Below are 12,141 nucleotides of genomic sequence, written 5' to 3' on the forward strand. Positions count from 1 at the left end.
CGTCGTATTGTCTGTCTACTCTGCTGTATGTGTTTGTGTGTTTAATATGCGCGATCTAATGGCAGTATAGAGCACGTGTTATAATGAGAGCCAATTTTGAAACTTCAATTCTCAGCGACTCTGCGGCGCATTGTTAGCGCACACGTCGGAATCGAACCACTCACATTTCGCAATCAGCGCGCGCGGACTAAGCTAAACGCAGGAGGGCCGAAGCGCTCAGCGTCATAGTCGCCCGATAAAACGGCTGTAATCAGTGACAAGGACGTACGCTCGAATGCAGGAGCAAATCGTCGCATTATAAAGACCCGGACCAACGAGAGCAGTACGCAAAGGTCACGAGGACGGACGCGTGAGGGCTAGGCTCATCAATGATTAATGATAACTCGAGGAGAGGCACCAGCAGAAATACCCTGCCCATCGAAGAATACGAGCGCAGAATGCGACACACTTATTCACACAGAAATCCGCGCATTGTCTGTGCAGAGCTGAACGAGTTTTGCAAGAGAAATTAATAGGGAAAGCACGAACCAAAGGACGACGCTACTATATTCCTTCTTAAGCTATGATATAGAACTTCGCAGCCTTTTCTTGTCCCCTCCAGGAACTGCCTCATAAATCTTTGGCGCCGAGATGATTCGTCGCAATCAAAGGTTCTCTATAATAAATAAGTACTGACGTCCTAAAAGCGTTTTGGTGCGTACATTAAGGCACTTTTATTAATATAGTGCCGGTTTTATACAATGTCCTCGCTTTATGCTTTGCGCTTGATGATTAATGAGTATTGTATACTCGGCAATGGTCTTCCCTTAACAAACGTTGGATTCCGAGGGCATTAATGAACAGCATGAATCTATGTGACCTCACAGTAGCGTCAGAACTGACCTCCTTCTTTGAGACCTTCTCCTATGATTCTTGACCTGGTCTTCTCAACATTTCCTCTCCCCTGCATGCAGGGTCGCAAACTTGCATATCTGACTCTGCCCATGCAGGAAGGAGTGCTTTTCGAGAGAGAATTCTAAGAGCTGCCAAACAACGTTCCGCGGATGAGACAGACAGTTATAGGCGTTGGCTCACGGAAAAATAGGTGCGCTAAGCGAATACTGCAATTGCTACACGAAGATATCCTTCACGCTTCACGAAGATGACCTTCACGAAGATATCCTCACCGCAGGGCAAAATGCTTCAAAAAGACGAAAATAAACTAGTTGCCACCTTGTTTTCTCTCCCGATCTGTTTCCGCAGTAACATTATGACTGGCGCTGCTAGTTTATCGCAGGGAAGGACAAGTAGCCGCTCTTCTTCCTCTTAACCCTTCAAACCTTTCCCCCCACCCTCGACCCCTCCCTCATCACACTTCGACAAGTACTTCGTAACTTCAGGTGCAGTCTGCGGTCAGACACTTATGCTCAGGCCGCGGAGCCGCGTGAGTCTGTCCGTCCGAACACGATCACACGACCACGAGGACCAACCAGCGTATTGCCGAGCACCGACCGACACAGACAATTGCTGGGCGCTGACCCCCCCTCCTTATTCGAGCGGCACTTGCGGTCCTCCCATGATTCCCGAGAGAGCGGCGCCTCGCGTCTTTCCGCCAGCATCATCGCGGCAACGGCCTGCATCGGGCAGTCCATGCGGCAATCGCAAACGCGAGCGGCGGAAGAGGCCCCTCGCTTGGCTCTCTAGGCTGCGCGCGAGGGGAGGGCGTTCGCCCGGACGCCGGCGTCGTTGTCGGTTGGGGCGTCGACGTCGGCCCACGGTTGCCCTCCTCCTCCCCCTCTCTCTTCCCTCTTGGCTCCGTGCCGCGACAGCCAGTGCCATTCCACGCGCACTCTACACTTTCATCCTTCCCCCGAACACCCGGGTCCCGTGTTCTCGCGCGTACCGCTGTACTTTCTTTCACAGCATCATGGCCAAGGTTGGCTGAGAATTTCAGACGAATTCATCATCTTCATCATCGTCATTTTAGCAGCAGCATAATTGTGTCCACTGCAGGACGAAGTCCTCTCCCGGTGATGTCAAGTTTTACCCATGGCTTGCGCCAGCTTAGCCTAACTTATGTCTGCGAAGTTTCCCAATTTCCTGACACCTCCTAATTATATCTATCGTCCTCGATGTCGCTTTCCTTCTCTTGTTATCCATTCTGTAAGTCTAATGATTGTCTGCCCTACGCATTCACATGGCCTGCCAAACGTCATTTCTTCATCTCTCCCGTTTGCTACTCTGGTTTGCTGTCTAATAAATCTGTCAATGAATCTCTAATCTCTATTCATCAATCTAATCAATATCTAATCAATCACAGCTGTCTTCCTGTCGCTTAGCGTTACGCCTATATTTTTTCCTTTCACCGCTCGTTGCGCGCTACTTAACTTCTCAGTCTTCCTTGTTAACGTCCAAGTAACTGTCCCAAATGTCAGTACCACTAAAATGTAATGATTGCACAATTATAAGGGATAAGAGTGTATATTCGATAGAACAACATGTTTAAATTTATATTTTAAGCCTCCGCTCATATAATACGAAGACAGGAACAACAATATGCACGATTTGCTAGTCGATCGGCGACCGTGTTGCAGGTTTGCTTGGCGCGCGGCGACCTGTTGGCGAGCGCCGTTATGCTGGCGAGGCGTTTTGCTTCACGCTGGAGTGTTTCTCACCGGAGCGAAGCGAGATTCGCCGGGCGACGTCGATGCCTTAATGCGCCGCTTAGCGCAGCAGTTGCTTTAGGTGGTGCCATCGCAAGCGAAGCAGTAGGCGATGCACTCCTGATGCACGTTGAAGCCGCAATCCGTAGGCGACGAGGTGCCACAGGCTAATCCGACGTGAAAGCCAAACCACAGAACAGCTGTATGGCCAAACCATGCTATACTATACACGGGGACACATACTCTGGCGTTGCAATCGTTCAGCTACCATGGGAATGTTGGGAAGCACTACATGGATTTGTCTGATCTTCGTGCATGCTTGTGGATTTGGACGTTCCTGTGACTGTTTATTGGGCTTCATATGCCTTCATTGTCGTAAATTTCCGAACAATGTATACTTTTCGAAGTGTAAAAGACGCTGCGAACACGCACAATCGCTACTAATTACAACGGTTCAGCTTGGCGAGGTGGCCAAATCGAAACGCGCCAAGCGTCTCAATGCACTGGCTTGCCCATGATACATTCACAAGGGCGTTTTATGTCGCGTGTCGAGGCGTTCGTACGCGGCGTAATGGTTTGAACATCGGGGTTCTTTGCCATTGTTCCTGTGTTCGAATCCTGCCGTCGGACAATATTAACAATGTTTTATTGTGGTAGCAATTATATGGACACTCCAAAGCAGATTTCTGCCGTCGGCGTCGCCGTCGCCGTGAGGTTCCGTATGACGTCAATAGAGATGAAATCGTCGCCGCGCGCCGCCGAACGCTGTATGTGCGAGTGAAAGGGCGCAAGGGACGCGCGCTTTCACGGGGACTGAACGCACGGCGGAGAACAAACGCGCGTTCCTGCGCTGTGCTCCCTTAAGGGCTGCAGAAGTAGGCGTCTCTTTCCTCCTTTACAATCACCTATATGTAGAGCAAACGCGCCTTCTTCCGACGCGTGAAAGGCCGTGGGGGGGGGGGGGGGGAGGGAGGCGACGTTTAGCTGCGGCACCAAGTGCCTATTTATATCAGAGGCTCCGGCAACAGTCACCAACGCCGCACGCATTTTGTGCGAACGCGGGCAAAACGCCGACGGCGTCGACAACAGATCTGCGTGTTTCCGGTGCTGCTGCATGTCCAAGTTTATACAGCTGATAAAGCTACTATCATTACTCCGTATAGCTCTCTACAAATTTGCTATCGCAATTGATGCTTCGCCTTTCAGGTGAAACTGCGACAACTTTTTTATTGTATGATTATTTATTGTATGAAACAATGCGCGAGGCTATACTTGGTTTATTCTATGGCTACGCCGCGTTGAACCCTCCGCTGTGCTGTGACTACCGAAGCGCTCTTGTCGGCGCTCGTTAGTGTCACAATGCAGTGCTTCGCTTCACCGCTCCTAGATGGCGACTATCACATCCGTTACGTAACAGTTACATCCGTTGCCGGAAATCAGTCGTGAAACCCGGGATAGAACACTTTCGTGTTAATAAACATTACTTTTATATTACAGTTCATTGTGATGTTCCTTGTGAATAGTGTATAGTGAATGTTGCGTTTCCGTAAGTTATCAGGCACGTTTGCTTCTGTCACCGGTGTTATTTTTCTTTGTTACTGCGGACATTAAATTTTTAAATGTATGCTTCGGGTTACGTGTGCGTTCTTTGAGTCAAAATCGCGATTGATAACTCTTAGAACGTGCTCATGACTAAGGCTCCTGTTCCCGTACTGCGCCGCATCGACAAAGACCGCAGAGTCTATGTCATCCCTAACTCTCTTCAAGATGGCTCGTGCACGGGCTTTACGTCTAGCCTCGTAATTCTGTGGATGCAAGTTTCGAGGGAATGGTCCCACCATGTAGGTCACCCTCGTTTCCCGTGTGTGTTATCCGCCATTCCTCCATTATCCCAGGAGCCATGCCAACCTCGTCAACGATTCACCTGCCAGCCTTGGTCTTTGACTAGGAGCGCGTACCAGGCTGCATTGCACTTCTGCTGTGGCCCTAGGCGATGCATTTTCGTAAAATAACGTTTTAAACAGCGCGACACAGGAAACAGCAAAAGAAATACCGGGAAGAGCAGTGACTAGCAACCAACTACTTTATTTGCAGCAGTGGTATATTAATCCACGCGGAAAGATTGCACAGGAAAACGAAAAGGCAATCAGCACGAAAGACGTGCTATTTCTTTGGTATATAGGGAAAGTAACGGAGAACTGACGCAGCGGTCGCCGCGTGCAAAAATTGCGAAGGCTTCAAAGAACTCGCATGTGCTCTGTTCACGCTATACTTCCTCTTTTGCATTATTTGACGATAGGGTAGCACCTGCCCTTCTTGCACTTGTGGGCCATGTGGGTGGCCAGCGTTATCCCCTCTTTATCTTTTTTGTTTCTGCGCTTCAGCTAAATGATATATCGGGTTATCTAAGGCGTATGCTTACGCGTTTATCTTTTGCTTGCCATTTTTCTTTTGTTGTCAGGTGTAAAATTTTCAACGCACTACCGACATTAACCATTTGACCGTGAAAATCTTGGCATTGAAAATTTCGGCCATATCAAGTACCATACAATGGTACTTCATATCGTCAACTTTAAACAGGAACCCTCCATTGAGGCGTGCATCATTGTTCACTGTGCAACTTTGGAACATAATGAAATTAAACACTAGCTTTTCATTCTTAAGTGCTCTTTGCTGTTTGGTCGCCCGCATTCTGTAATGATATGTCCAGCGTCAAGATTGGCTAGAATTTTCTCTTATGAACGATTTTAGCGCAAGAGGTTTTTGTGAATACAAGCCCAGAATCTCCTACTCTCGCACACGCCTTCAAAGCAAGCGCACTTAATCTCGACTCGTGTCGTCAGCTGTCGGTGCAGCCCATGCTGGGCCGCCGATTTGATGAAGTGGGAGTTGACCACAAAGCCATGACGAGCGACCGCTGGCGGTTGACCGGTTGACCGTTTTCGCGGTTGCACTTCCGTTATTTCCACCAGTTCCCGCTGTCCCCGGCAAAAGATGGCTTCCCCCCTAAAAACGCTGCAAATTCTTTTCTACATTTGAGGAGGAAGAATCTGCATTAAGCCGCGACAGGTTCTCCATACGGGTCCCGAAGATAAGACTTCATGCGAAGACGCGAGTAACATACAAGAAAACGCGGCACACCCTCTCGTTTTCGGTTTGTTTTTCGGCGCGCGCGAACTGGGAAGGCGGCGATGACACACACTGTCCCTTTCTCGCGCGCTTCTTGACCCGACCTTGCTTAGACGGCGCGTTCGCCGCTGGCGCTGCTGGTCGCCGGCGGCGGCGGCGGCGTCAGTGGAGGTCGTCGTCGTTGAAGTCGCAACCAGCGACGCGAGGGGGCTCGCGTCGTCTCGCTTGGCCGCCTGAGCGAGACTGAACGAAGGCGCGCGTTTCTGGCCGCTCCCTTTCGCCCTCGTTGCGATTCAGCAATAACGATTTAGTGTCTTCTTTTTTTTTTTTTTTTTTTTTTTTTTTTCACGCCGTGCAAGCGCGTGCCCTCTTCGCTTTTAGCGGGGTTACACGGGAGTGTACAAGGAGAGATGCCAGGGGCTACATGGTTGCGGTTGGATGGCGTGCGCGATTTATTTAAGCGCCGGGATCATTAAACGACGCCTCGTTGTTTGCTTGTATGCGGAGGCTGCGTGGTGGTGTTTTTGCTGCAAGGGAACGGCACTGGCACGCAGAGGACGCATTGTACAATTACGCAGGTGCTTGGCCCATGCGTGTACTGACAGGCGTGTGGACGTACGTGACGACAACAGAGTTGCAAGCCGAGGTAGTTTGCGAGGAGCTATTGCTGGTGACAGGTAAATTAGAGTCTGGCGTGTGAGTGGCTCGCACATCCTCTTCCGAGAGGGACATAACGCCGGCTTGGTGGAAATATAAAAACAGGTAAATAAATAAGGGAATGAAAAAAAAAAAAGCAGAACGCACCATACAACGAAAAATAAGCATCATATACGAATCCTCTGAACGCATCCATGTCGCGAGCAAGAAATAACGACGCATACCTATGTGTAGTAAAAGCTCAAAGAACATGGCTTCAGCAAAAAAAACAAAAAAACATAATAATAATAAAAGAAAGAAAGAAAGAAAGAAAGAAAGAAAGAAAGGAAAAGAAAGAAAGAGAGAAAAGAAAGGAGAAAGTGATGGGGCCGCCATGCACCGTTGCATTCTCTATAGGTGTAGTGCATTGGACTAACACGCAGACGTAGACTGTATCACTATTTCTTGCTACGTGACTGTATAGTTGCGAGAACAGAATTCTTTTTTCCCGATGTCGTCTCCGGACTCTTGCTCACAACTTTACATGTGACGGTGCAATTAAAGGAGAGAGAGAAGTATATATATAAAAGAGGAGACAACGAAAGAAAAGGCAGTAGTTCGGTTCTCCACGTCCGCTGGGCATTCCACAATTTCGCCCGAAGTTATAAGCTACACCCAAGGATGTTTACACCAGTAGTCAGAAAGCGTATACTGCATCGGGTATGTGGAACCGATGTTCGCAACGTGACATTGCAGATCTTGTTACTATTTCTCGCGGCCAATTTCTTGTTTTATTGAACGTCGTTTATTTGACGGTCGCCAACTAGTAAGACAAAGTTATGATGTTGATGTCATTCATTCATTCATTCATTCATTCATTCATTCATTCATTCATTCATTCATTCATTCATTCATTCATTCATACGTAGGACTTGCAGTTGTGTATTTAGAGGCTGAGGCAGAAACTGGCCGGTAAAAGAAAACACAACCCAGAACAGTAAGTCATGTTCAAAATACATTTCGATGTCTACAGAAAGATAAGGACACCTGTGATATGAAGGAAAACAAGCGCACAGAAAAGCAAAAACGAAAAAGAAAAAACGAAAAAAAAAACCGTAAGTATGTGTTTACAAGCGACATGAAAAGTTGTACTATGCAGTGCTGAAGAAAAAATCAGTGATCCCTTGTACTAACGTGTGGCAAGTCAAGTCAAGTAGAAAGAGAGGGCTGAAAGGGGCGAGAATTTGTGTTCGTGTAGACCAAGAACATCAAGGGGCCTAATTCACGGAACTTTTTGTCGCCATTGGCTGGTCCCCCCTCCGCAAATTAGATGTTTTAGTATCAGGATTACCTGGAATTGGTCCTTACGAAACAATTCCAGTGTAAGAGCACTTTTGGGAATGTATGGACCCAGCATATCTTTAGTCGTGCCTCACCTAGCTCCTTCGCGTGAAACCAATTAATGCTAACATATGCAACTGCATTCGCATCATTACTAGTAAGTTGACACGCGCTGATGCACACGCGTCTAGTATAAGGCACAATCGGTCACATTAAACGTGTACATTAAATGTGTACATTAAACGTGTACAGAATCACATTTAGTGTCTACGAGGTATCACGCCAGCAGTATCACACATAATCTGTGTGATACTGTGACCGGCTCGTTTCAGCTGAGCGATCGACCACGTGGCGGAGACTGTAGATGGCACGAGGGACACGAGGCGCTCAGCTTGCCGGCTGAACTCGAGAGCTGCGCTGCCGCACACGTCGCGATTTGCATAACCAGCTGTGCATGACTTTATGGGTGCCCACGGACAGCTGTGCCCCAAGGCGAAGCCGCTTACGATGCGCTCGTTCTAAAGGCAGCTGCGCGCGTGTCGTGGCTGCTTTGAATCCTTCGCTTCCGTTTTTTTTTTTTTTAGGACACCGAATACCGGTTCTTTTATTTAGCAAACATCACAGTGCGAGCAGTAAATGTTATTTGAATGACTTATCCAATGCTGGATTGCGAATGAAAGAACGTGTCCGTTTTCTTTCTTTCTTTCTTTTTTTTTCAGAGTCGTTTCACGGCGTCATTAGTTCTAATTAACAAGGACTCTGGGTACCTCTAACTTGCAAACCGTCTCGTGCGTTTTTCCTCTTTAGCAAATAACGACAAACAATGACCGTTTTTTTAAAGGCCGTAGTTTCACTGTGACTAAATAGTAATAAATTAGTTGTATATACTACGGAAACAATCTTGGCTAAGCTGCAGGGCTTGTATTTGTCTAATTTTCTCTCATTAGCAGCCTATAAATAGCACCTAAGCAGACTACGCCTGCACCTGGTAGGTTTAACGGAAATGACGCAAGTCCCAGCTCACGTCGCCTACGAGATTTCTTTCGGTGCGTCGCGGGCAATCTCGGAGGCCTGCGCTGAAAAGCCGTGCATTCTTAGTCATGCGTCACTTCCGGTGCGGTAGCTTTTCTTTCTTTTTTTTTCTTTCTCTCAGTTACGGTGTCAAAAACATCAACTTTGTCGAGCCTATCCTGATGCACCCACTTGTATTTCAACCGTAAAATATTGCACGGAGGTTGCTCTTTATGTGCACTATCTGAAGCTAGGTATTCTTACGCGGCGCAGAATTCTGTTGCAATTGGCGGACAGCGCCGCAGTCCTGGCTGCGAACGGTGGGGATCGTCTGCCATTGAATGATCCCGCAAGGGAATGGGTTTATTCAAAACATCGAGAAGGGCTGAGGTAATTAATTCGTGACCATACTTTGTAGTGGAAGCTCGCATCACTATACAAGCGCAAATCCTGCCGCTAATTCATTAAAACAGCTGTCATAAAGCACTGTGTTAAAGAAAAATACTTACACAATGCAGTATATGAGTTAGATAGACCACCAGCTTAGAGTATTGTGTGTAAAGTATGTAATGGAGAGCTTTTTTTTTTCAATGCATTATTACGCGTTTACGTAATATTATATAGTTCTTACAGATTAACTTTAGTACCACGCGAAGGAGAACGCACTACGTTAGAAAATCGAGCAGTAATTACGAAGTTAGTCAAATCTATATGATACGTACAATGGTGTAAGCTCTTACCTCTTAACACAAACCTTTATTGAGTGGACGCAATGGGCTTCGCCCCCTCCCCCTTTTTTTCTTTATTTTTTCTTAGTTGTTTTCCTGGACATATTGGGGCCTATAGAGGTATCGCTGGTGACTCCGCTTCTCTGAAAGGATTATTATGCTCTGTTCGATAACACAAAAATTATAGAAACGATAATTAGAAATTGTACATCAGTTCTACAGCTTCCACGCAAAACAAATCCCATGAACAAATGTTCCTGCGCAGTTCACTAAATCCAACAAATGTTGCTGGGAATGGGCAAAGGAGGTTCCTCATTTGCACGACATTCCATGCACAGCACTCGCGAACACGGACACACGAGCCACGGCAACATCAAGACACTACGGGATACACGGAAAGAAAGAATAGGCGCGATTCCAGAAGAGCAAGAGTTACGTCGAAAAGAACAAAGAGATGAAAGGTATCATAATTAGATTTAGTCAGTTTTCGACATTCCTGATTCCTCCTGGTTGCATCGCCCATGCAGTAACACGAAGCAGTTATCATTTCGTAAGGCCTCGTTGACTTCTTGGAAGACAATGCCCTTGCGAAAAATGTCCGTCCGATGGATCAAGCGTATGCCAACACCGTAACGCCCGGGCATTATCTCAACAGTCTTCCATCTTCTGACAACTATTGAGCGTGATGCTGTTTCTACTTATCATCAACTGGGTTTGTGCTCTCGAAGATTTTACTTACTTTCGCCTATGCGTGTTCTTCGTTCGAGCACTACGCCCTGTCTCCCAGATTGTTCGCGCTGTCGGACATGACAGCCACGGGGTGCAGTGTCTTTTTATTGCTAAGCGAACTTATGATTTCATCGTCTACACATAGCTCTATTTTCCTTTTTGCTAACTACTTTTGACCCTGTTGCCAGACACCCGACCTCTCTCTCTCTCCCTCTCTCTCTCCCTTTCGGCTTATCCGCACAACCGAGGTGATGCTGCCCCTCACGGTATACTAACTCTATTCCTAGATGTGTTGATGATCATAAACTTTGCATACTTAACATGATCTTCTGATTTGTATAAAATCAGAAGTTATTCTGATTTCCGTACTTACTTTTGCCTTTCTTTAACTATGCGTATTCATCGCCCCCAGCGCTGCATCCCGCTCTCTGTTTCACTGCACTGTCGCAATCAAGACGACAGTCACGTGACCCTCTTTCTATTCATTCTTCTGTTGATCTCATAGGCTCTCGGTACTACTTTTTTTTTCTTCTGTCGTTGTATACGTGTCCCTTGACTCAGCATTGAGTGGGCTGTGCGTTTGTCGGCAACACTTGTGCTTTTAACCTTGTACACTCTATGCCAATGCCTGGCGCGTTATTAACGTCAGCACTGACGTAAGTCGGGGTGACTTTGAAGCCTTTTAGAGCTGTTTGCTTATTCTCCCCAGTGCTCGTAGTCATGGCGACTGTTCTGTTCTTTTAAACTATTGGATTGTGTTTTGCCTTTTCTTTTATTCCTTTTTTATATTCCATGCTTCGCGCATTGCACTATAGCATGCCTTCGACTGCTAGATGGTGCTTGAGGCATTAGTGTTTGGCGCATTTTGCGCTATCCGTGATATACAAGGTGTTTCAGCGACCACTTCCAAAAAATTTTAAAGGTTGCCTGTGGCAGAGAGCACAATTCCAGTTCAAGAGCTGGTCTACTCGAAGAGGCGGATATTACTTGCACAAAAAAATTGAAATCCATAATCGACTAATTAAAAATTAACTAATTAAGTTTTTAACTAATTAAGTTAAGCACCATATTGCAGAGTACAAATTCTAGCCGTAGAGTTCGCAAGGCAGATCCACTCGGAACGAATTCTCAGGATGACACCAGTTTCGAGATATTAATTGCCGAACTTTGCGCAGAAATGCATTTGCGTTCCGGTTAATTTCTAAACAAAACGTCGTTTTGTGCACTGAAGCACAAAAGTAACTGGAAAGCGCTTCTGGAAGGTATACGTTACCTACGGTTCTCACTGGGTGAATGCCTTCGCATTCCATTAGGATGTGCTGAGTGGTCTCCGGAGTATCGCTGCAGCATACACATGCCTCATCTAGTTCCGAATATTGGCTCCGGTATCTTTTTGTCCTTAGGCAACCGGCGCCAGCCTCAAATAGCAAGGCACTGCCCTTCGTGTGATGTACAGTCAGGTGAGATTTTATAGATAATAAATACAAAAATAGAAGTGCGTGTTACAATTAACAATAAATAAATAAATAAATAAATAAATAAATAAATTATTGTTCGCATGTTGCAGCAATACAGTAAAAAAAAAGGGGGCAAGAATTTTAGCAAGGGTGAACTTCTTTTGTTAGTTTCAAAAGCCAGCCGAGCAAAGATAACTATGATGAAAATGTAAAACATTCACAATCACATGAGCGCTCGCGCAAATGCAAAATACCACTGCGTACGGTGGCACCAACACTGAAATATACGAGAAATAAACAACTCGACTAACAGCAACCAAAAGGAAAAAGAAAAAAAAAGACATTCCAGGACGCGTGCTCTCCCAAAAGGACATTCAGGCGTAGTTATTTTTACAAGCCGGATAGCTAAATTTATACTACGATGAATGACAGAGAAATAGTTTCATTAAAGCAGACAAATGGAAGTGG

This window comes from Dermacentor silvarum, chromosome 3 (genome assembly GCF_013339745.2).
Source record: "Dermacentor silvarum isolate Dsil-2018 chromosome 3, BIME_Dsil_1.4, whole genome shotgun sequence".
Taxonomy (NCBI): domain Eukaryota; kingdom Metazoa; phylum Arthropoda; class Arachnida; order Ixodida; family Ixodidae; genus Dermacentor; species Dermacentor silvarum.